General features: G+C 34.8%; 1 protein-coding gene across 4 annotated transcripts in view; it reads right to left on the bottom strand.

Moving 5' to 3' along the window:
* LOC113509814 (axoneme-associated protein mst101(2)-like) overlaps positions 1-27232 on the bottom strand; it is a 187620-nt gene that overhangs the window by 84592 nt on the left and 75796 nt on the right. The window contains exon 2 of one of the 4 annotated variants that reach the window (XM_031910782.2): positions 15377-15425. The exons of the other annotated variants lie outside the window; for them this stretch is intronic. The gene's annotated coding sequence lies outside the window, so the exon portion shown is untranslated. The remainder of the gene's footprint in view (positions 1-15376; positions 15426-27232) is intronic. 4 annotated transcript variants of the gene reach the window in all.

Below are 27232 nucleotides of genomic sequence, written 5' to 3'. Positions count from 1 at the left end.
AAATTGAAATTACAAATAATAAGAACATTCTAAAAGTAAATGTATATAAAAAAGTATAATAATGTCTAAAGAGTTTGCATCGGCCGGTCGCCAATAAAATAAATAAAATATTTTACTTATTAAAAATCTAACACTAATTGATTGACAGATAAGGCATAACCTATACGTGAATCTAGAAGCGTGAAATTCTTCAGGGGTTCTTCATTGGTAAATAAAGTAGGTGAAGAACATAGCATATTTATAACTATAACTAACAGAATAAACTATGACATTGAACTGTCATTTTAAATCGTTTTAGAATACAATAAATCACGCAACTCGACCGCTATTGATGTATATATTTATATGCAAATTAATTCAAGCGCGAAACAATACAAAAATACACGCAACATAGAACAGATGCAAAACGACATGTACAATTTGCATAATAGGCGACAAATTAGTTTAATCAATATCTGATAGCTTATAATAGAGAAATTCAATCGAAAGTCTAACACCAAATACCAGAAACCCATACATGGCCTGGTGATTGTGCATGCTTTAGGTGCCTAAAACGATCGACTGTCCCACATGCATAGGGTTGCCATAATTAAAATAAACATACACATGCAATAGTAAAGATGTGTGTGTTTGTATAACGGTAACTGTCGACAAATATATCTAACTACCGTATTAAGGAATATGGTCGTGAGCATATTTATGTATGTACATTATTTTTAAATAAACACTGATTGTGTTTGAATAAATTTATGCAATATATGAATGCCTGCCACGCATGGAAACTACTAGTAAAACCCCCAAGAGTCCACTGCTGAGCATAAGCCTTTCACGTAAGAGGATTTTTGCCAGTAGTTGCCACACTTGGCAGGCGGGTTGGCAACCGCAGTTAGGCTTTGGAGATGTTTTAAGAGAGTCGCTGCTGCCAATCTCTCGACTCTTACAACACCCATGGGAAAGTAACGGATAGTCTATTCTATGCCGGGACCACACGGCGAATTTTTGCATTGTAACAATAAAATAATTAATCCATTTGGAATCATAGCTACATTATATAGTCAAATAATATCTAAAATAAAGCCACCGCTACTAAAATTTTAGTTAAGTTACACTTGCCCTCGATTAAGTAATAGTTCTCATGAGTGCCGTTTTATATGATATGTAAATTTAATAGAAATTATATTAAGTATATATGTATTTTTTAATTATATTAAGTATGTATTATCAATTCAAATTGTTTTTCTCTTATTTTCAAAATAATTTTAACAATAAGAGGGAAAAAAAACAAAATATAGCATGTTATATTGAGGGGCAAAAATGAGAAGTGGACTAAAGAAGTGACAGAATGATATTTACGCAATGGTAAAAGAAACAAGAGAAAAAAAATTCATGGGAAGTGGCAGGACCAAAATGGCGTCAAACCACAAAAGGTAGAGAGAAGTGGAAATCGTTGGTGGAGGCCTATTTCACAAGACAAACTGATAGAAGAGAAGATAATAATAATAATATTAAAAGCATAGTTAAATCTCTTATAATAATTTAATGTGCATGAACCAATGTTCTTGAATTATTCTGTTTGTTAAAAACTGTGGAATGTACAGTTTATGTGAAATTGTACTGTCACTAATTAAAGGCTATTAAATAAATAAATCAATGAACTCAAATACTGAACAGCAGCCCTACATCATATGTATGCATTGATATTATAATATGTTACAAATAACATCATTTGGTGCCGCTATATCCAAATGTGTTATTTGACGACCATTTTTGTTACATGCAATGCGACTAGAATCATAATTGTGTATAATAACCTAGTTATTGACTGTGGGGGGACCTTTCGTCAATATTCCAGAGGAGGCCTACCAATAACAATACTAACCTAAAATTCTACTTTTATTTAAGAACCTATAGATTTTTTATTATATAGTATATTTATTTATTCATTAGTACAAATATGTGTACATGGCGGACTTAATGCTATAAGCATTCCCTCCCAGTCAACCATAGGGAAGTGTCAGAATACTCGAATGCGGTACTACTAATTATTGATATACATACATACTAAAATTACATATATAAACGAATAAATATATATGAATAACAAATATACTTACACATATATGACATATACTATATTATACACGATATTAAGAATAATATAAAGCACTTAATGCTCGGATAAAGTAAAAAAGTGAGCGTGAACGTTTCTTTGAAAGACGGTTTAGTCGGTAGTCTCTTAATGGTCTCTTAATATCGATAGTAGTATTTTTACATCCTATTTGTTTGTTTAGAAAACTGTTTATATTATATATTTTTTTATGTAACATAGAATGGCAAACAAGCTGACGGCCCACCTGATGGAAAGTGGTAACCGTCGCCTATAAACATGAGCAATACTATAGATATAACAGAATATACTGTTTCGCCCATGACACCCTCCATGCGTTACCATTCCTGAGGACTCAGGTGTTATTCCTTTTTACCCTGTAAATTCACGCCATATCCCACCCTTCAAACCGAAACAAAGATATGCAAACACAACTGCTTCACAGTTGAAACACGAATGGGACAGATGTGCCAAAGCAAACGACTTTTGTACAATATCTCACAATGAAAACACAGCACGATTTGATAGGATTCAAGCTGATATCTCTATACGAGGCTGATGATTTTTCACTCCACAAAACAAAAAGAGATGGCAAATTTCTCCGACCCTTTTTAACGTCAGTAAACACAACATAGGATAATTTTACTACATTTGTCACTACTTTCAACAAGCTGCATAGATGCTTACGGATACACTAATGTAATACATGGAAAGTTAAGAAAATTGCATTCAACAATTAAGGAACACGACAGAAAGCTTAACGGATGCATAAATACGTACTGTACCCGCAAACCAGCCGTGAGAAATCGTTGCATCTCTTGCTTAAAAGATGAAAATTGTATGGTAATATCACATATATACATGCACTATTGATATACGCCAGAAAGAAATCAGAGTCAGGTCAGTTAGCCCATCATGATGACTTTACCAGGCATTATGAATTAACTATCGGTATTTTAAATGGATGATAATGTAATGGTAACACTACCTGCGCTAACAGTATATGCTGGCGGAACATCAGAGAATGAAAATGTAGGTAGGTCAGTTAGTTCATAGTAAGAAACATAACAATGAGTACACTTGGAATTCAGTACGATGGTTTCCAGAGGAGGACCACGTGGAGGTTGAGCTGACAGGTTATTTTGCAAGGGGACTAATAGTCCACATTACTAACAATCCCTTCCCTCCTATTAACCATCGGTTTCCAAGGATCACTACTAGAAGGTCGGACAAGATATATTGCTAGCAACAAGAACGATACTTCCCACTAAGTGAATGTTAGTAATAGGGTTTAACAGCCCAATTACCCTATCAGGTCGACCTCCACGCGTTTCTCCCTGGAAACCATCATTAATATTAAATCAATTATTGCGGAATTTGTCATGATAGGCTACCTGACTTGCTTTCATCTTCACCTATCATCTATCACTGGTGACCCGCCAGCGCATACCAATAATGCAGACGAAGTTCCATTATCATCCATTAAAAAAAACAGGAACGTCTAACCTAATTACTAACAATCCCCTCTCCCCAATTGTTGCATTATGCAACTGTACAGTCAGTCAGTCACATTTATAAACCAAACAATAGAATGACACAAAATACGACATCTCTGAATCTATAGAAGTCGACGCGGCGGAACACAAAGCTTTTTATCTCATAGTTGGTCAAGGTTTACGCCGAGGTCGGGTGTCATCTGTATTGTAGACAGGCTGTCACACAAACCATCAGTAGTTCGACTCAAATAAATCACTGTTTTTACAATATGCCTTTGATTTCTTAACTATATGCGGACTAAACAAAAACAATATCAAAATACTGAGGGGAAAGAGATTATTGGTAATGGGGTCTAACTGACTTATTGCTAGCAATACGCCCTGTCAGGTCGACCTTCACGCGGTTCCCCCTGGAAATCATCGTGGTTAATTCTAGTGGAATTCATCACGATGTCTAACTGACCTGCTGTCATTGTCACCTATCATCCCTCACTGATGCCCCGCCAGCGTATACCGATAACGCAGACGGGGTTACAATTCCATTATCACCCATTAAAAAAAAATCTAAATATTGATATTAGAAAATAAATCAAAAACCAAAATTGTTTAACCTATTATTACTACTGCCAGAATAGCTTACTTACATTTTATAACATAATTTCGTGGTCGTAGCTGGGGGGAGGGGCTTTGAGAGGAAATGCGCTACCTTAAAAGGTCCAATGCGTTACCTTAAAATGAAAGGCCCCAAAAAAATTAAATAGATTTGCTTTTTCAAAGTCATTTCATTAGGGCATCTGTCCTACCAAAAAGTTCTTTTGCCCTACCTTAAACTTGTATCTAGCTACGGTAGTACATATTTTTTTTACAACACAGGGGCAAACGAGCATGCGACTCACCTAATGGTAAGTGACTACCGTCGCCCATGATCACCCACAACACCAGCGGCATTGCAGGTGTGCTGCCGGTGTGTTTCAATAGTGCTAAAAGTTACCCATGTTTAGCATAAAAACAGGTATTTTGAAAAATATCAAAAAAAAATCACCTCACCATATAGTGACAGAGGTTTGCTGATGCGTTTTGCAGTTGCCGCGTTGGTCCTGGCATAGAATGGGCCAGCTCTTCCTTTCCCGTTGGTGTAAGAGGCGACTAAGAGAGGGCAGAAAATGAGCAGCAGCGTCCCTCTTAAAATACCTCTAAAAGCCTAACGACGGTTGCCAAGCGTGGCAACTACTGGCGAAACTCCCCTTATAGGGAAGGCTTATGCCCGGCAATAGGCAGTTAACGGCTGAAACACTAATAATTTATAATATAATGAATTTTAACGAAGATTAATTTACTGTTTATATTAGTTACACCATAACATTGCATCGTGATTGACGAACCGTGAACAAGAACACAAAATACAACTGTTGCACATTTGTAAAGAGAACTGTATCTGTTTGAATGAGTGCCCTCGAACCGAATACTGACGAATTAAAACAGGAAGTGCTTGCTCTTAAGTAGCAAAATTGGTACACTATTAACGATGATACAGCTTAATAAATAGCTAAATAGATAAATAAGTGGATTTTGTATGTAAAAAAGACAACTTGAATCGTGAACGCACACACCAATGCATAATAAACTAAAACTGCAAACGAAGTAGCGGGCAAAAAGCTAGTCCTATATACGAGATATTTCATTGATATCCTTATCCATTATATATATTTGAATTTAAGAGCCTAACTGCAATTGCCAACCCGCTTGCCAAACACGGCAACTGCTGGCAAAATCTCCCAACAGGAGGAGGGTCTATGGACAGCAGTGGACAGTTAACGGCTGATGTGATGATGATGATATATTTGAATTTAGAACACGAAATCGTAAACAATTGGCTATATAAACGTATAATACAGGCGAAATAAAATTTTAATAGCTCTTTAAAATACTCATATCCTACCTTATCGTAAATGACAGTTAAATTCATACAGAATCCGTTGTAAGGTTTAAAAAAAGTAAGCAGAGAAACAGTAGACACGCAGGCAGCGACATTGTTAAGTATTATTTAATTATTGTTAATTTATGTTATGGAATGAGCTCCCTGCCGAGGTTTTCCCAAGAGACTACAGCATGGGGTTCTTCAAAAATGGGGTAAAGAGGTTTCTTCAGGGTCGGCAGCGCGCGCGTAATACCTCTGGTATTGCCGGCGTTCATATGCTACGGTAACCGCTTACCATCAGGTGGGCCGTATGCTTGTTTGCCACCTAAGTGGTATAAAAACAAAAATTTAGATAGACAGATACTCTTTATTGTTTTCTTCAAGAGATTACAATAGTAAACTTATTATACATACAAACAATTACAAAAAATAATCACAATGAGAAAACAATTAATTTACATAAAAATAAAAGAAAACAAAGCCTATGTTCAGCAGTGAACAGGTAATGGCTGAAATGATGAAGATGATGGGAAAAAACAATCATTTAACATAGTCACGTAATAGACCTAGAGTCAAGATTTTATCACTAAGCGCCATCAGCACACCCACGGCGCCCTGAGCCCCAACAAAGACCTTATCAGCACAGTGCAACATACTAATAGCTAACTCGAATCTTAATAGAGCATAATAGGCTTCCAGATTTGGTATTTTGTGCCGCGTGACAACATTATTTCAGATAAACGAATTACCATTTTGCGTCGTGACAAAAACGTACATACGTAGGCGTGAACAAGGAACTATTATATTCTGACAAGATAACATCTGATAGACGATAAGTTTAAACTTTATCATACCTGTGCTATAGTAGTTAACAAGGTATATTTTGCACTGCAAATTAAAAAAAAAACACACAATTGTCCTGCTAAAAAAAGAATTATAAAAAGGTTAAAAAAGTTAAGATTTATGTACCACAAAAAAAAACTTCAATTGTAGGTAAATCAGTTATTTTTCTTTGGAGTTATGAGATAAGAAATTTTTAAAAAATAAAACCGAATCTAGAACATCCTTCTTTTTTAAATCAAATGAAAAATTAAATATCTCATAATAACTCTATCAGTTGTAAATTGATTTAGAAGATTCTTTTTTTTTATCTAAAAGGACATACTAACAGATTAGTCTCATAGAAACTTTATCAAAATCTGTTCAGTAATTTAGTTTTTAAATCCAAATAAATGGTTTTGCCACAACTGAAGACTTGTTTTTTTTTTGTCAAACATAATCTTAAATTATTTACCTACTGCATTTACATACCTAAAATAAAATTTTATTAATATTAGTTACTTTAACTTTTTTTAGTTACAAAATAGTTTAATTTTGGCATTTATTACTAGTTCATAACAAGGAAAATTATCACGTCTTTGTACTAAAAAAATACAACCTACCTACTGCTTTTTGCAGTCAATCGAAATTAAAGCCTTCACAAAACATATCTAATTACTTCAAACAATTTCTCAAGTGTGATATATTAAATGGATTGCTTTCACAACTAACTCGTTGTTCGTAGAGGCTTTTCACATAAGACAAAGTTGATTTCGGCACTTTCTCACGGACATCCTTGCGTCCCACAATTTCTTCTTAGATTTCTAGCAGCGTGTGAAATTTCAAACAATTACAATATACCATGCCGTGAATATAGAAATTGTAAAATAAACTAAAAAGCACGTTCTTGTAATATGCAATTGCAGTTGTACCCGTTTATATTTTGTTGTATTTTATTAAGAGAGGGACTGGCTGAAAACCAGCACTGTGCAGCTGTACACATTGCACTGGGACACTCACAGCATCAGCTTTTTTTTTATACAACTTAGAATGGCAAGGCAATTTCTATTCTACTCTATTCTAAAATAATACTTGCGTTTGTGACATAAAACAAGCTTAAAGAGCTCGTTTAGCGGTATAATTTTTTGAAAACTTTATGTCCATTTACCTACTTTATGTCCAATTATTTTATTTAAATAAAAATATAAATTTATGTAATTATATCTTTGATCTAAATAAATAAGTATTCTTAGACATAAAATATGATAAATTAATTTATTACAATAAAGATATTCGTGTAGTTTTATAAATTTATATATCTTTTATCTAAAAAGCATAATATATTTAATGTTCTAGAATAAATTATAATTATATATGATAGTGCCAATAGGACAATGGTAAGTAAATATAGACAAATTTTTCATCATGTATCCAATTCCACGAAATGTGAAACAAAAAACCTGAATATCAAACGAGTCCACCTACACGCCAGTTCCCATGAATTTGTTACTTTACCAACAAGGAATGATGCCAAGAACTGATTAAACTAGTTTCTATTCGCTCTTCTGTTTATTTATTAACGTCAAAAAACATTTTTTTTTTATATCGCTATAGCTTAACAGATGGATAAGACTGTACATATAAGTACCTCTGTCCCACTGGAGCTTATGGCGTTAAGCAATTGTGCTTGCATGGCTTTGTTTGCCTTGCTTTGTAAACGGAGCGATATGGCAGTGAAATTACAAGGTACAGAAATATGCTATCTTAGTCCTTATGAACAGCAATGCTTGAGAGGGGTACATTTTTTTTTTTTACAACACAGGGGGCAAACGAGCATGCGGCTCACCTGATGGTAAGTGACTACATAAGTACATGGACATAACAGGCAATTGCATTTGTACCCATTTGTATTTTGGTTTTATTTTATTAAGAGAGGGACTGACTGAAACCACGTCTGTGCAGCACTGCACTGGGACACTGCCAGCATCAGCTGAGCTAGTTCTTTTTGCCTAATATGAGACACTTCTTATATATGTAATATTTTTGTATTTTCTCTTCTAATTGTGTTTTTCTAGCAATAAATATATTCTATTCTTTTCTAAAATCTAATAAGAACTTCGAAAATACGTATGTTGTATTGCTTAGCCAATTTACGGTGTAAATTATTTAACTGTTAAGCTACTTTCAAGTTTTGTATATGTTACATACTATATGTATAAAATATTAATTTTACTTGCGTATATTTATATTTCAATATAGGAGTCGCTGTGTCGGTCCCGGCATATAGATATAGAATAGGCTACCTCTTTCTTTCCTGTAGGTATCGTAAGAGGCGATTAAAAGAACTCATGATCGAGGGATGAGCACCAGCGTTCCTCCTGAAGTTTTCAAGAGGGACGCTTAAAAAGCCTAACTGCAGTTACCAACCCGCCTGTCAAGCGTGGCAACTATGGCACGTGGCAACTTGGCAAAATCCTTTAGGGGGAAGACTTATGTCCAGCACTGGACAGTTAACGGCTGATATGGTATGGTATATATTTCAAATAAAACACATATCTGATGACAAGCTATGTACATGCTATATTTTTATGAAACTATAGAATAAGTTTAGTTTCTATTCTATACTTTGAAATTTTATTCATCATAGAATTTAATTTCAAATAACACGACACACAGACAAAAAACGTTTATTAAATTTATTGTTGCCAAATATCTGTTTCCAAATAAGCACGTCACCTAATATGGTGGGTTGCTCATCCTGGCTGAATATCGTATCATTAATCATTATTTTGGGTTGATGATCGCCAATAACGTCTCAAGGACAACCATGAAACTTAAAAAAACACTGTTTCCAATATCTAGATATCTTACTAAGTGTAACATGCTTTATTTTATTTAATACAATTAGTAAATAATCTTGGCAGTGTGATAAATGACCCTGCTTTGTTTTTATAAAGCGAAACCTACTTTTAGGCCTTAGATCTTATAGATAGTAGTTATAGAATGATGGAACAAATGGTTCCCATAAACTAGTCAACAATTTGTCTGTGTGTGCGTAAATAGGGTTACCATAATTTACATTTATTACCTACTCAGCATATGGGAGAAATTATGTTCTAAGATTAATTTGAGAAATAATAAGGATACAAAATAATATAATAAAACAAACAATACATAATGTTTCTTATTTTTTACTGATTCCTATCCTTTATTTATATCCAAGTATAAACTTACAATAGTTTTCGTTTCGTCATTGAAAATAGTACTCATTTTAATTAATACAAGTTAATTTGTAACCAATACGTATGTATATTTATATAACATAAAAATAATTTCGAATTTAAATTTAATAAAATTATTTGGTGTGAGAAATTTGTAATAAACTTGCATCACTGATAAAAATATATGACAAAATGAATTAACCAAATGTCAATTTAGCTGAGTAAATGTCTTTGGTAAATGTTCATACGTTTTGACACACGATGTTCTATCTATGTATGTAACCTCAGAACTTGTCAGCGACCACATCAGCCGTTAACTATCCACTGCTGATCATAGGAATCCCCCTATTTGGTAATAGTTGCCACGCTTGGCAGACAGGTTGGCAACCGCAGTTAGGCTTTGACGATCTTTTAAGAGGGACGCCACTCAGTAACACATGAGTAAAAATGGGATACAGTGTATTCTGTAGTATTCATGATATTGTCATGTCAAGACATACTTTTCATCAGGTGGGCGGAAGCTAATTTGACATTTCATGCTGTGTAAAAATAAAATAAAAATATTATAATATTAAAACATTATCATTACTTTTGCTGACTCGTGACTGTACCACGTCAACCTGGCGCCCTTGACACAGTTAATTAACTTAGTACAAATTTAATTAGTTTAGGTTGGTTTCGTGTAAGTCATAAATCATACGCACTGTCTGTTTTACTAATAATAGCTATGTGTAATGCTATGTAAAAGGGTTGGTTGTTTTACTTTTTTTTATACAATTTAATAAGGTAAACAAGCTGATAGCCCACCTGATAGAAAATGGTAACCATCTCTTATAGACATAGAAAATACCATGGATCATAGAGTAAACTGGTATGCCTAGAATACCCTTTATGCCTAGTAATATATAATACCTACCTATAATATATAATACACCTATATAATACCTTATAATTTTTATTTTACACCATAAACTGTCGAATTCAGAAAGTTAATTTGTTTACTATAAAAATACCAACCCGAAAGACATTCTTCTATGACGAACATTTAAAAATATTATCTGTATTTAATTTTTATATAAGTCCAGCTGTTCTCAAATGTTGCGCTTATCGACAGTATTTTATTTTTGTTTTTTTTTTATACAACTTAGAATGGCAAATAAACTGATGGCCCACCTAATGAAAAGTGGTATCCGTCGTCTATAGACATGTGCAAGACAAAATAGACTATCTACATATAGTAACAATCTACAAAACTATTATTATAAACAACAGTCTACAAGAATGACAAGAAGTGTGATGATCTGACGATGTGGACACGCGACTGTAATTCTAAAGACAGACGGCGGTGACGGTTGTGACATTGACCTTGACGGAATGTAAACAAGAGCGATCATTATGGGAGCGTTTATAATACCACAGCATGCTACGATACGATAAAATTGAAAAAAAAAAAGACTTAAACCGCCTTCAAAAATAATAAAACAAAAACCAAGAAGCGAAAAATAAACTGATATTAGACTTTTAATTTAAATAAAAAAAAATGAAAGTGTCAATAAGCGTTATATTGCCGGCATAGAATAGGCCACCCCTTCCTTTCCCGTGGGTGTCGTAAGAGGCGACTAAGGGAAGGCGAGGGATGGGCAGTAGTGTCCCTCTTAAAACATCTCCGAAACTTAACTGCGACTGCCAATCTGCTACAACAAGCAAACCTCCCCCCCCCCCCTAGAGTGAGGTTTATGTTCAGCAGTGGACTGTTAAAGACTGATATAATGATTGTTGATGATATATTTGTATAATTTGGTATTTGCTTCCATTTAAGTATTTCAAGTAATTAATATAATAATTTAAATATTTAAGTATTTCATTAAAATTAAAATTCAAGTTTCAGTTATTCAGTTAATTTAACCTATAGATTATTATATTATAATTATTCTCGTTCTCTTTAAGCTTGGCACCGACTTCGAACAGATTTTGTCCTTTAAATTATAAGTTTAATATCAATTTATTTCTCGCTTTTTGGTTGTTGTTCCTTTTTTTTTTAATTTTTTTAAATATTATTTGTTTATTTTACCTTTTTAGGTGATCTTTTTAAATTTTTCAACCTATAATGTATTGCCTAACACGTTAATGATATTTACTAAAAATGAAAATGTCACCATTGACTTCATAAAGAAAAATATTAATATTCGTTTCATAACTCATGTAAATATAAACAATCCATTTTTACACCAAACCCCGAACGGGGTAAGCAGAGAACCCCAAATGTCATACCCATTAACCGTATTATATACTCTTTTCAATTTATCTAAATGACTATTATTGCATTAAATTTAAAAATATATTTTACTCTAGTATTACGAATCAATGATCTGTTTTACATAATAGTCTTGATTATTCATGAGAACTAAACTATTGCCATAAATTCCGAGATACGCATAATGGTGGCATCAAATAACTAAATGGTTTACATAATTTATTAGCATAGACAAACTGTTATATAAACACTACATTATTTACTTGCTACCTCAGAATTGGCGTGTCTGGGACATATTGAACATCGTTGCAAAATTGGGTATTTTTTCGCAATTTCGTGTAAATATTTGTGTAGAAAAATAAAATGGATCAGGAGAAATTTACGGAGAAATGAACACGCGCATTTTGCAAAGTTCCTCGTATTATTGACTAGGATAAGATGGGATAGCTCGATTGTTAGTCAGGTAAAAACCAACCAACCAACCAACGCCCATATCAGGCAGGACCCAAGTCAAAGATTGCATAGCTGTGTTTCGGTTTAAAGGGTGGGATATGGCGTGAATTTACAGGGTACAGAGGAATAACACCTGAGTGCTCAGGAATGGCATCGCATGGGGTGTATCATGGGCGAAACAGTATACTCTGTTACGTCCATGGTACTGCTCATGTCTATAGGCGACGATTACCCCTTTCCATCAGGTGGGCCGTCAGTTTGTTTGTCATTCTAAGTTGTATAAAAAAAACTATCCATTAAAAAAAACCAACGAGATTCCCAAATTGAAGATACCTATCAAGTTACTGTACCATAATGTTCATAGCATAATTTATGAGCATTCTTACAAGGTGACTCACTGCCAAATTTCGTTTGTTTATTTTGAGGTTTATCTCTTTTGGAAACATGAATCAACTCCAAGTATAATAATTTATACTAGACTTCATTTTTAATTTACCATTATACATCAACATCATCGTATCAGTCATTAATTGTCTACTGCTGGACATACGTGTCTTCCATAAAAGTGGTTCTGTCAGTAGTAACCTCGCTTGGCAGGCGCGTTGGCAACCGCAATTTGGCTTTGGTGATATTTTAAGAGAGATACTGCTGCCCATTCTTCGATTATTAAGGTCCCTTAGTCGCCTCTTATAACACGCACGAGAGAAGGAGAGACCCATTCTATGTCAGAAGCACACGATAGTTTACATATTACATATCATCATCTTCCTACCCTTATCCCAATCATTTGGGGTCGGCGTAATATGATTTTATCCATATTACAAAAATATTTGGTTTTTAGTTTTATGACCGGCCACCTGCCTGACGTCAACCCTCTTTGGGAATGCATTTGTTGGTGGTTTCCGCCACCTACGGTATGAAGAAAAGGATTGAGGAAAAAAGGAAGGGAACGTTGGAAATATGTAAAGGAAATTGGTGAATGAGAGGAATAAGGGACTTATGTGGGAAAGGAAAGGGGGGGGGACACTGCAGTTGCGGAAAGGACTGGGACACTGCAGCGGCTCGGCTGGTATATTACATAATATACTATAATATATTTAATAAGGATAATTTAATTTATAGATAAAATTTTAAAAAAATATTCTGAACATACGAGCACTCTTAAACTTTGATTTATTATCTATCGTTGAATTCCACAAAAGTAAATTAAATTTATTAAAAGGCCACCGACCTTAAAAGTTTAGACACCACTGGTCGATTTCTTATGCAAACAATGTGCATGTGTGTAACGTTAGAGCGTGATTTTAAAATAGCTAAAGTACGCAACATAAAGATTACGTGAATTTTCTATCGCAGTTGGCAATTTAACAATGTTGTTTATTATTCAGAGAGAATGACAGCAGTTTACATAGTGATGTATTGTTTATAAAATGCTTCGAATTCAATCTGTGGGTGATTTCAGAGGCGGGACGTGACGTGGGGTCACGATTGATCACGACTCGCTCGTTATTCGCATTCTTTCTACCCGATGAGACGGTCATTGCAAATGCTAATTGAAGTGGTAATTGTGTACGTTGTTCGACTACCTGATACTACCAAATAGGTAGCTACGGGGGGGGGGGGGGTTGTTAGTAATGCGTCCTATTTTTTATGGGTGAAAATGGCATTGTAACCCCGCCTGCGCTATCGGTATACACTGGCGGGGTACCAGTGAGAGGTGATAGATAAGGATGAAAAAGCAGGTCAGTTAGCCCATCGTGACGAATTCAACGATAAATTAGTCACGATGGTTTCCAGGGGGAACCGCGTGGAGGTCGACCTGATAGGGTATATTGCTAGCAATGGTGACTATCAATATACCCTATCAGGTCCTCCCAAATCTCATTTTTAGCAATATACACTGTCATGTCGACACGTGGTCCCCTCTGGAAAACATCGTGCTGAATTCCAGGTGTATTTATCACAATGAGTCAACTGACCTGCTTTCATTCTCACCTATCATCCCTCACTGGTGCCCCGCCAGCGAGTACCGATAGCATAGGCGCAGTTACCATTCCATTATCACCTATTAAAAAAAAAGGTACCTACTTCTGAAACAAATTAATAAGCTTCTAGAATCCTTACTAATATAATAAATGTCAAAATAAGTTTGTTCATTACCTCTTGGAGCTTTAATGACTCTACCAATCGTCATCCAAATTGGTATATACCAAAATCTACTCATTCATATTCTTTCTTATCAGCCCTGGACTAATAAACCTTCCTGAGGAGAAGGATTGTTAGTAATGGGGACGTTAATCCCCATTGCTAGCAATATACCCTGTCAGGTCAACCTTCACGCGGTTCCCCTTGAAAATTATCTCGACTAATTATGGTTTTTTTTTTATTGGGTGAAAATGGCACGGTAACCCCGCCTGCGCTAACATGATGAATTCATCAGGAATTAACCATGGTAGTTTCCAGGGGGAACCGCGAGGAGGTCGACCTGGTTGGGTATATTGCTAGCAATGGGATTCTCAGTCTCCATTACTAACAATCCCTTTTCCCCGACTAATTATGGTTAAATTCGCCATAATAGACCAACTGATCTGACCCACCTATCATCCCTCACTGGTGTCTTGTAAATATTCACCATTACCACGGGCAAGGTTACCATTCCATTATCATCCATAATAAAATAGGCCTTCACAATAACGGGAGTTTTGCCAATTTGCCACGCTTAGCAGACACGGTTTGGTAATCGGAGTTGTTTTAAAAGGAACACTGCTACCCATCCCTCGATCTTTAAGTTCCCTTAGTCGTTTATTACGATACCCACGGGAAAATAATAAGTGGCCCATTCTATGCTGGGACCACACAGTAACTATCTACTACTACTTAAAACGAATAAGGACATCGCATCTATTTATTAGGGTCAATCAACATATTTACTTATTTAAACTTTAATGCACAGTAAAATTCTATGTACATTATGGCGGACTTAACACCGGACGGTGTTCTCTACCAGTTAACCATTTGATAAACCGAGAAAGAAATAGGCAGTCCATTATTATCATATCCCAATCAAACAGACAAAGTTGCGGGTAAAAGCCAGTTCAAATAATTTACCTTATGTAATTAGCTCTGCGTTGCCACAGCACATTTTTAAAATCCTCACCTGCGAACAAACAAAAGAAACTGTTATGCAATCTTGAGACTTTAAATGTACACAGAATAAAAAATATTATTATCATACAACATGTAATTTGACAGTGTTTAAAGGTTAAACCCTTTAAAAGACAAGTTACTGTTAATTCAACAGTCTTACAAAGTACCAGTCGTGTTCAGTGACTTGGATATTTTTTTATTTGTTTTTTATCTCGACTTTTAAGTCACGTAGAGGCTCCTATAAAATTCCGGAGTAAAAGGTATTGTGTTGTAAACCGATCTGTACTTGATATTAAATTATAACAGTATTAGTACAGCCATTTCTATATATTGTGTACTTACTTCTCAAGAATGATATGAAAGAGGGTTACCATGACTGTACTCTGCAATATCTATCATCATCATCATATCAGACGTTGATTGTCCACTGCTGAACACAGGCCTCCCCCATAAAGGGCAGTTTTCCCAGTAGTTACCACGCTTGGCAGACGGGTTGGTAACTGTTTTAGTTTGGTGATGTTTTAATCACTGTTACGCAATTTCAAATTGTACAACGGTGATTATCTGTATACTATTTAATATATTATATATGTGTGTATGTGTATATGTATGTGTGTGTGTATTATATGTGTATATGTATGTGTGTGTGTATTATATGTGTAAATTTACTAACATTAGTTTTAAGAATATTGTTACTTACAAATATCTAATGGACCAAAAAAGTCGGAAATAAAAATTATTTTTATTTAGAGAGACGTAGCTTACAAAACTTACAGAAAAGAAAAGGGTGGTCCATTCTATGCCGGGACCACACGGGTAATATCTATGATATTATAATAATAATAATAATAATAATAATAATTTTATTTGGAACAAAAACATTGGTTACAATATTATTGAAAAACGATGATATCCGCAGAAGTATAAAACTGTGTCGCGAATATCAACGCCCTCCTCCTTATAGCAGGATTCCAAAATAGACAAAACGTATAGTAGTTATTACATCAACGAAGATAATTGTTTGTATCTAGCAACTAACCAACCACAATACTAAATAATAACTATAAACTACAATAAATAAAATAAAAAAGTAAAAATTTAAAAAACAGTAGCCTACATGTTAACTTAAAAAATAAATAATAATAATGTGTGTGTATACGTGTGCGTGTGCGTGAGCGTGTGCATGTACGTGTGTGTGTATATGTGTGTGTGTGTATGTGTGTGTGTGTGTGTTTGTTTGTGTGTTTGTGTGTGTGTGTGTGTGTGTGTGTGTGTGTGTGTGTGTGTGTGTGTGTGTGTGTGTTATTTCTTTAGATATTGTTCATATCTAAAGACTGTTGACACTTTCCATTATACGGACAGTTGGTTTTTTTACTATTCCAAGTTGCATAAAATAAAATTACATGCAAAATTAAGAAACAGCGGGTCAAGTAATTCCTTATTTTCGAAATCAATTAAAATTTGTTTTATGTTAATGACTCCATATATCCATATTTCTTTTATTCCGTATTTTCAGTTTATATATATATATATATATATATATATATATATATATATATATATATATATATATATTCTTTATTGCACTAAAACATACAGTAACAACAATAAGTTAATAACAATGTTGGCAAAACTTATCTCTAAAAGAGATTTCTTCCAGTCAATCTAACACAGGTAACTAAATATACACATGATTATCTTTTTTTATTTTTATTCCATTTACAAAGACAATACCATATACCTTGACTTAGTTCGTGACATACATCTATGTGATATATTGACTTGACCATCATTGTTTATACAGTAGTGTCGGTTACCGGCCTTATAGCAAAAGATCTCTGCTAACACCTAATAAGACTCCCGCTAGGCTGTTAGGTCACAGGTCAGAAGGCAGTGTTCCGTGACACGGCGCATCTCGTCAGATTCTTGATTCTACAGTCTTAACCTACCATCGATAGTTGGGGTTATCTCCTGCTGTTACAATAACTAGATTAGGATCATTACTATTTTTATATATCTACAATTTTTATATTTTAATAGAAAATTTATAAAAAAATGTTATAATAATTTAAAAAAATATTAATATAAATACTAATATAATTCTTGTTTTTAACCACCACAGAACATTATATGGTCCTCAAGCTAAGTAACTTTATGCAATAAGAAACCATGCAATGAATATATGAGGATTAGGGAAAGATTGTGCCGATATCAAAGGAACAAAGTGGTGTCCACTCCGTCCCCGCGCTAAACAGGTTGTGCAAATTGCCAACACGGCGGCCGGAAGGGCCCTCGGTCCCCCCACTGATGCAGTAGCCGGGTCCACTCCGGTCTCCTCCTCCGGCACGACCACTACACCAGGGATTATGCACAGGCGGCGGTTCAGCCTCCCAGGGCGTAGATTAAGTAATCCCTGGGTTCGGGAACCCAACAACCTGCGGGTGGCCAGCGAACAACTGTTTCATCGGGTCTCCCTGAACGTCGTGTCGGCACCTCGCGCCTGCCCAACACGAAGACAGTATTAAAACACGCTAGTCCCTCCCATATCGGCACAACCCCTCCTCAAGATGGAACTGGAAACCTTACTCCCCGCAGGAACACAACGCTATTAAAACAGCGTTGTTTGACTGCGAACTTCTGCAAGGTGGAGGTCCTTCCCCAGGCGGGCGTTTCCATTTATGAACGAGAGTCCCACTGTGCCCTACCTCTCTTCTATGTTAGCACACTAGGTTAATAACATTGATTTGGCTTTTGCTGTCATAATGTTGTAATTATTTTTAGTAAATAAATAAATAAATATTTATCACTGCACCAGCAAGATCCTCACTAATAATATAAATGTGAAAGTAAGTTTGTTTATTTACTGTTTGTTTGCTCTTGAAACCATAACGGCTCAATTAATCATCATGATGTACATACAGCACTCAAGATAGATAAAAATATAGACTACCTTTATCTCGGTCAATGACCTCAATCACACAGACGAAACTGCAGATGAAAACTGTACGATGAATAATAATTAAGACTAAAAAATAAGATCTACAAAACGCCGATTTTACCTGTAGCAAAATCAGTTTTATTGATTTAAAATCTAAAATACTTAATCGATTTTGATAAAATTTCTATCGGACGAATCTGTAAGTATATTTTTCCAAATAAAAAATCCAACTGAAAAATTGAGTTATGAGGTAACAAACTTAAAAAATAATACAGCCGAATTAAGAATCTCTTTCTTTTTTAAGTAAATTTAAAAATAAAGGTATAACGATGGATTTATCACAACAATACGATTACGTTAGAAAGAGAAACATAAATGTTACAATAAAATTGACAGCAGTCTTTACAATTAAATGTCACAGTGTGCGTGTACGTTTATACGCATGTGTGTTTGTATCAAATTGCCACATACTCACGTGAGACTTTCGCAGTACCATTTTAATCGTTTCAGTTTTTTTTAAACACTAAATGAACGAAAGGCCGTATTGTAATGCGCGTGCGTGATTCGTCGAGGTCAAAGAGAACCATAAGTCAATGTAGTAAAGTTTAAAATATGATATACAATGCCACATCAAGCCGAACATTTGTAGTTATGACAGAAGCACTAAAAAGTGTTTTATGTAGGTATATAAAACTTGTCATACCCACATTTCGCCTATTACAAACCAAGATGTCAGAAAACGACTTTGTCCCCATCACTCGGATCAATTTAGTTTGTTATCGATGTTTTCCATCAACGGAGAATTCATCGGCAATTTAAATTATTTTTTATTCTTTAATCCTTACTAATATTATAAACGTGAAAGTGAATTTGTTTATTTGTTACATCTTAGCGTCTAATTGTCTTAACCAATTACTACGAAATTGATAAACATGAAGGGATTCTCAGTAATAAAGGTCTGTTATGCCAACAAAATTTTTTTATACAACTTAGAATGACAAACAAGCTGACGGCCCACCTGATAGAAAGCGGTAACCGTCGCCTATAAACATGAGCAGTACCATGGACATAGCAGAGTATACCGTTTCGCCCATGATACCCCCCATACGTGGTCATTCCTGAGGACTCAGATGTTATTTCAGATGTACCCTGTAAATTCACGCCATATCCCACACTTCAAACCGAAACACAGCTATGCAAACACAACTGCTTCACGATAGAAACACGAATGGGACAGAGGTACCCAAGCAATCAAGGTTCTGGTCCTCCCTCTGCGTTTTTATAAATAATAAAACATTATTTTAATTTCTCATAAATAAGATTTAATAAGGGATAAATTTACCACAAACTTATAGTTGACATTCTACAATACAATGGGTACAATTTGCAATAAGTATGTGATATAGATAATGGTAAATGCGTATGTAGACACATTGTGAAATGGATTTATAAAAAACGCAACTCTAAATTCACACAATATTAGTAGGCACAATGTCAAAAATGTAATAAGTGTGAGATAATATTGAAATCCTTTATTGTGACAAAAAAGTAATAAAAATTTTACATTTCTGTTGACCTATAAACACTTAAACTTAAGTTTGGCCTAACATACCACTACTGACCATAAGCCTCCCTCTATTAGGGGGTTATGCCAGTATTTGGCGCGCTTGATAGACGAGTTAGGCAGTTAAGCTTTGGTGATGTTTTAAGTGACGCTGCTGCCCATCCCTCGACTATTCAGTTCCCTTAGTCGCCTCTTACGATACCCACGAGATAGCGTGACTCATTACATGTCGGGACGTATCCAAAGCCAAGGGACTACAGATATCTTAAACCGCGGGATATCGTCAAGGTAACACAAAGGATCTATGAAATGATGGTGTAAGGCAGGGGGAAGCACAAAAGATCCCGATGGGTCGACGTGCAACAGCTTAGCTGACCCCATATGCGAATATAAGATTTCACTTGGGTTTTCTAATTGTCACTAATTATTTATATTTTTGACGCAATAAAGTGTTAAATAAATAAATAGTATCGTTTTAAAATTATAATTATTGGTTGTGTCACAATTGAAGTTAGTTTTCTTTTTATGATTTTCAAATTTATATTCATTGTTATAGTATTATTTCATCATCTATTAAAAAAACACCTCATCATATAAATCAATGGCATCTTCACCGTTTAAGCAACAATATTTAACTCGGTACAAAACGTTACTTTAAATTTACGATTTACCTTTGATATTTAATGTATTACGGAGAAAGTGTAACGTACTATGACCCCAATGACTTTTCCGGCTTTATAAATTCACAAAAAATAAATGCTCTTTCCAAATTCTGTTATGTTTGCATGGCTGTGTTTCGGTTTGAAGGGTGGGATATGGCAGTGAATTTACAGGGTACAGAGGAATAATAGTTGAATCCTCAGGAACGGCAACGCATGGGGAGTATCATGAACGAAACAGTATACCTGTTATGTCCATGATACTGCTCATGTCTATAGGCGACGGTTACCACTTTCCATCAGGTGGACCGTCAGCTTGTTTGCGATTCTAAGTTACATAAAAGAAAAAAAACAGAATAAGCCACCCCTTTTTCGTGGGTGTCGTAAGAGGCAACTAAGAGAAGGAAAAGGATGGGCAGCTGCGTCCCTCTTAAAACATCTCCAAAGTCTAACTGCGGTTACCAATCCGCCTGCCGAGTATGGCAACTTCTAGCAAAACCCCCCAAGGTGACTTATGTTCAGCAGTGGACAGCTAAAGGCTGACATGTTAATGATAATGCTGAATACTATAGTAAAATTTTTCATAGTAGTAATTTATATAGAAAAATCAAATCCGAAGGAAAGAGCTTATTATTTTAATATCCATATTCATGAACTTAAGTGTACCTAAGTAACATTAAAATATGATTTTGCAGAAAGTGGACCAATTTATCAGCTGATAAATTACTGACAGCCCGTGATTGATGGAACGCATTTTCAAGGTACGCCGCCATAATGAAATTATTACTTAGTAGTGAAATTAATGTGTCCCAATAATATTATATGTTATATTACTAGCGACCCGCCCCGACTTCACACAGGTGGAATTTTTTACAGTTTAAAAAGCGGCCATTAAGGCTGCACACGTGACGGAAGCTTAAAAATGGAGTAACTTCTCCCGTTTACGTCATAAACAATTTTGAATAGTCATTTTCTATAATTCTCCCGGCCATTTGTAATACTATTTCAACTGAGAAAAACGGGTAACAAACTCAACTGTTACTATTTAATATAAAAGTTTATTTTACATTTATAAATTTGTATAAATACAGACTACTTGTAAAAACCAAGTCGTATTTGAGAAAAGCAATAGTGGAGTCCTTTGCCTCTTTTCCTATTTTTTTTTACTTGGAAAAAAGAGGCAAAGCTGCATTCCAAATTGGGCGGAAGATTAATAAAAGTATCTACACATAAAATGCTTATACTTAAACTTAATAGTTATATGAAAAACCACTTTTTTTTTAATGTACAAAATACAATTTTGTATATTAAAGTTCATATAAATATTATCGCGCTGCAAACCAGTATTTTAAAGTGTTTACAAATTATTAATATCATGTAACAAGCTTGTTAAATATTGTGAACATGGAAAGCGAACATTCCCAACGGGTGGCAGGTGGTCGGTTATCAGGGAAAGTTGTAAACGGTATCACGTACAAACCATTGATAAGGCAATGCTCGACTTATAAGGCAAGGAGATTGAAACCACAGAGATAGACATTATAGAAGGGGCATCTGATAAATGACAAACAAAATCAGTAACCTAAATGTATTATCTACATCTAGATTTGGTATTATACTCGCAATTAAAAGGAAAAAAGTATATTCGTGAACTTAAAAAAAAGTTAACAAAGTTTTGTTGAAATTATAACAGAAATACTTTTCAAATTAAATAAGTTACAAATCGAATTTTTATATGAAATAATCGAGTTTTGGTTTTTTTTTTATACAACTTAGAATGGCAAACAAGCTAACGGCCCACCTGATGGAAAGTGGTAAACGTTGTCTATAGACATGATCAGTACCATGGATGTAACAGAGTATACTGTTTCGCCCATGATATCCCCCATGCGTTGCCATTTCTGAGGACTCAGGTGTTATTCCTCTGTGCCCCGTAAATTCACGCCATATCCCACCCTTCAAACCTGTTTTTGTGTATTGTGTTACTCATTCATGATCTTGATGGACCGGGCTACCTAGCCATCACCTGATGAGGTGCTAATTGAAAATCAGCGTTTCTGCTTTTGCAGAAACTTTAAGCTAAATTGGCATCCTTTTACATTACCATAACATTGTCTGACTTCTACTACTCTTTATATATAAATGTAAACTTTTTTTTTATATATTTTATTTATTTTTATGTTGTTATTACTTATAATCTATGTATATGTACGTGTTATGGTTTATTGAAATCAATTTTCATTCATTCATTCATTCATTACTAACAATCCCTTCCCCCTACAAACCTATCAATATTAAAACATTAACTTGTTAAGTATTTACTCTACTATATATCTTTGGTAATTATTCTCATTATCATGTACTGACCGGCGATAAGGGAACAGTTGACCATATACAGTAAACGCAGCGCAATAAGTTAATAATAAGCTTTCTCCAACATTATTATTTTGCATTTCATCATTCGAACATTATAGTATTTTATTCTTGTAGAGTTTATACAAAGACCAGAGGGAGACTTTGTACAAAAGTCGTTTGCTTGGCCACCTCTGTCACATTCATGTTTCTACCGTGAAGCAGTTGTGTTTGCATGGCTGTGTTTCGGTTTGAAGGGTGTGATATGACAGTGAATTTACAGGGTACAGAGGAATAACACCTGTGTCCTCTGGAATGGCAACGCATGGTGGAGTATCATGGGCGAAACAGTATACTCTGTTATGTCCATGGTACTGCTCATGTCTATAGGTGACGGTTACCACTTTACATCAAGTTGGCCGTCAGCTTGTTTGCTATTTTAAATAAAATCTTCTAATGCTTTAACGGCTTAACCAATCACTATGAAATTTGGGATACACGTACTGTATAGGATGGATTATTTTTATTTCGGTCAGTAAATATAATCCGTTTAAACAGACAAAGTAAGGGGGAAAGGGATTGTTAGTAATGGAGACTGAGAATCCCATTGCTAGCAATATACCCAACCAGGTCGACCTCCTCTCGGTTCTCCCTGGAAACTATCATGGTTAATTCCTATTCATTAGGAATCATCATGATGGGCTAACTGACCAGTTTTCATTCTCATCTATCACCCTTCACTGGTGCTCTGCCAGCGTATCCCGTTAGCGCAGGCGGGGTTACCATACCATTTTCACCCATCAAAAAAAAAACAGACAAAGTAGCCGGTAAATGTTAGTTTTGAAATATTTTTAAAATCCCTTCCACACAGACTTGTTTAAGTAAGCCAAGGAAAAATTACAGTAATTTTGTATTTATAAAATACTAGTTTGTAATCAACTTCATATATTAGACCGAGATATACTTCTTGCTAACTAGCTGAATATTAATGGAGCGTTCTAGAATATCTTGATCATTAACTGCTTTTAACTTCCCCTATATGATTAAAGTTTACCTTAAACGTCTGATAATTCAGGTCGTAAGTATAAAGGTTGTGGGACACTAGAAGAACAAAATGTACCTACAGAACTAGAGTATCTGTTTGATATGTCTTGACACTGGATACTAGAAACTTTTAGGCGTTTCTAGAAACTTCTAGTTTACCTTAAACGTCTGATAATTCAGGTCTTAAGTATGAAGGTGGTGGGACACTAGAAGAACAAAATGTACCTACAGAACTAGAGTATCTGTTTAATATATCTTAACACTTCATACTAGAAACTTCTTGAAGTTTCTAGAAACGTCTAGAAGTATACTATACCATAATTGCCTCTCAGTACCTTAACCAATCACTATAAAATTTAGTAAACAAATATTATACGAGATGGAGAAGGACATAAGCTACTTTTGAATCTGATTAAAAAGCATTCCGATCACACGAGCGAAGTCTCAGATAAAAGCTAGGATCATGTAATGAAATTACGAATTTTTGGACTCAATCTCGTGTCTTTGTTCGTATCAAAATCGACCTACTAAATGGAGATTAACATTTCGTTCGTCATAAATCTTACCATAAGAGTCCAATAGAACGATATTTTAACATTTGTAATAATATTAAACGGTATATATTATGTAATTTTAACATCAAATTTACTGTTTCGTTCGGCCTCAAATTTTCGGAAAATATTTCATGGTAGGCCCTCTAGTACTTAGATAACTTATAATTGATGATGAATAACGTTTAATGATGAAACACGTTATCCGTAACGAATGTCCACTCACGCCTACGACTCTGCCACCCGTAGGTTCCGTAACGTCGAAATGACGGTCATTTGTTTTGGCTTGTTAAACTCACCTCGGAGGCTTGGAACCATTAGAGCAAAGATAAAGACAAACAATGCAGCGTTACGACAAAGCCCGTAGGACCGAACCGTGTGATATAACAGTAAAAGTAGTTGAGAACGGTGGGTGATTTAGATGTGAATGTCGAATAAAACTTCACTGGAGGTGGGTTTATGGGCGTGGAACTGTTTAAACATCAAGTTGTTTTAATTAATTAATCTGGAAATAGATATCATCGTAATTTTACTACGACAGTGCGTGACGTAGCTTGATGACAGCTATATTAGTCTGTTTCCATAGAACTTATGGAAATATAACCAAGTTGGTTTAATAATGATAACGATTATGTCTTAGTTTTTTTTTTATACAACTTAGAATGGCAAACAAGCTCACGGCCCACCTGATGGAAAGTGGTAACCGTCGCCTATAGACAGCAGTACCATGGATATAACAGAGTATACTGTCTCGCCCATGATATCCCACATGCGTTGCCATTCCTGAGGACCCAGATGTTATTCCTCTGTAACCAGTAAATTCACGCCATATCCCACCCTTCAAACACACACATGTCATGCAAACATGCGAAACACAGTCATGCAAACACAACTGCTTCACGGTAGAAACACGAATGGGAAAGAAGTACCCAAGCAATCGACTTTTGTACAAAGTCTGCCTCTGGTAAAAGTAAGTGTTGCTTAGTGCTAATTATACATTTGTTTACATTTTATTAATTTTACTACTGCTGACTATAGTATGATACCTAAATGGCCTGTGAAATGGGGAAAGTAGAATCTGGCAAAATCTTACCAAATCTCAGTTACAAATAGGTGAAGAAACAATGAAAATTTATATTACATTTTTATTTGTTTATATATGTTTTATATTGTTTATTTTTTTTTTTTTATTTAAAAGTTTAATAAAAGAAAAGAGAGGTAAGTTTACTATTATGACTTAATAATAAAAAAAGTATTTTACCTTCATATTAGTGTATTTTAAAACCTTCATATTAGTGTATTGTAAAAAAAAACCTGTCACGAATAACAATAGTAAATACTTGTATCAATATCAAATATAATAATATACAAATCCATCAATAACAATAGTAAATATATAAATACACTATAATATTAAATATTTAAATACACACAGCACGACGCCGTAACCACGACATGATATCCTGGAATCTACGTCGGAACATCGGCAATAAATAAGCAGGTATGTAAGTACTATTTACCTGCAAACATTTTTCATCGCGCTAAGTCCCGACAGCGTATGTAAAAAACGCGAAAGTTTAAAATGAACTAACTATAGTAAACATAGTTACTGGATAAAATATAGAGCAATTTGAAAATAAACGCCTGTAGACACACTATAAAGAGAACCTAGAGATGATTACAGTGATAGTTTGGTAGGCAGAACAATAGCTTAGGGCGCAGCATCCGGTCGGATGCGCGCACGCATAATGCGCATTACACAATAGTATTTTTAATAGTATTGAGACGCTAGAGTAGATGTGGTAGTTGACATATTACATTATGTGTATCACATTAAATTTACTCGAGCGTACTAATCTTTCCCCGTAACATCGTCCGCGTGACCAGGTATATTTATTGACCTGAATAAATAATACCCTATTTCCTTCTTCATTTCAAATAGTACGTGTGGGGGGAAGGGATTGTTAGTAATGGAGACTAAAAATCCCATTATTAGTAATATACCCAACCAGGTCGACCTCCTCGTGGTTCTATCTGGAAACTATCATGGTTAATTCCTGATGAATTCATCATGATGGGCTAACTGGCCTGTTTTCATTCTCATCGATCACCCTTCACTGGCGCTCCGCCAGCGTATCCCGTTAGCGTAGGCGAGCTTACCATTCCATTTTCACTCGTCAAAAAAAAACCTGCTTTCATCATTACCTATTATCCTTTATTAGTGGTTCGCCAGCATATACTTTTTACGCAGGCGGAGTTGCCATTCCATTATTATCCATTAAAAAAAATGGTCAATTAATCAAAGAAAAAACCAGGAGTATAAAATTTTTCATATGTGAATTGCAATACTATATCTATGAGTACACCATTCCATCAAAAATTGTATTAAAATAATTGTCCTTTTGCAATACCGGTAATAGGTAATTGACCTCTAAATGCGATTTAACATAGAATAATATAGACAATTACTCAACCAATATGATTATAAATCGATTGCAAATCGCAGTCAGTGGTTATATAAAAATAGTAATTCATCGATACACCCATTAATTCATTTTAACAATCAATTTGAACTGCGCACACGCATAATGGAGTTATGAAAGTTGATACACGAACGCAAACGCAAGTTTTTGTGGAATAAGCGGTCAGGTCTGTCCCTTGTAATCATTTATTTGTACCAGTTATGTGATGTAATTAAACGCGAGAATT

The sequence above is a fragment of the Galleria mellonella genome, unplaced genomic scaffold, assembly GCF_026898425.1.
Source record: "Galleria mellonella isolate WM207_F2 unplaced genomic scaffold, CSIRO_AGI_GalMel_v1 utg57, whole genome shotgun sequence".
Lineage (NCBI taxonomy): Eukaryota > Metazoa > Arthropoda > Insecta > Lepidoptera > Pyralidae > Galleria > Galleria mellonella.
The sequence above is the reverse complement of the archived record's forward strand: the minus strand, read 5'-3'. Positions and strand labels throughout refer to the sequence as shown.